A 670-nucleotide genomic window follows, 5' to 3' on the forward strand; every position below is an offset into this window, starting at 1 on the left:
TCCGTGGTTATTTAGGCTGGTCTGGTACCTATCCAGCTCGATTCAGGAGACCTGCTGAAAAAGGGGTCCTCTACTCCTCCGCCATCGTAACTCTTCTCCACGGAAGGTATTCTTATTGCAGCATATCCCATCCAAAGCCACTGGTTAAGCTAAAGAAAATGTTAATGAGAATATAGAATCTCTAAGGGGGTAGATGAGAACGAATCTGGCAGAAATTAAAAATTCTATGAGCCAAATGCAGTCAAAGCTAGAGGCTCTGATCGCCAGGGTGAATGAGGTGAAGAACGTATCAGCGAATTGGAGGATGGGTCAGTATAAGAGAAAGCTAAAATAGAATCTGGACTCTAAAAATCCGCGCTCAGGAATGTAGGTTACGGGAGATGACTGAATCAATGAAACGTTCCAATGTCAGAATCATCGGCATCCCCGAGGGGGTGGAGAAAAACAGAGGTCTAGAAGAGATATTTGAACAAATTGTAGCTCAAAAGTTCCCTAATCTAGCAAGGGAAACAAGCATTCGTGTCCAAGAGGCAGAGAGGACACCTCCCAAGCTCAACCATGACAGACCTACACCACGTCACAGCATAGTGCAACTAGAAAAGATCAAAGCCAAGGATACAATATTGAAAGCGGCCAGGGCAAAGAAATTTCTCACGTACCAAGGCAAAGG

The sequence above is a fragment of the Ursus maritimus genome, unplaced genomic scaffold (assembly GCF_017311325.1).
Source record: "Ursus maritimus isolate PB19 unplaced genomic scaffold, ASM1731132v1 scaffold_72, whole genome shotgun sequence".
Taxonomy (NCBI): domain Eukaryota; kingdom Metazoa; phylum Chordata; class Mammalia; order Carnivora; family Ursidae; genus Ursus; species Ursus maritimus.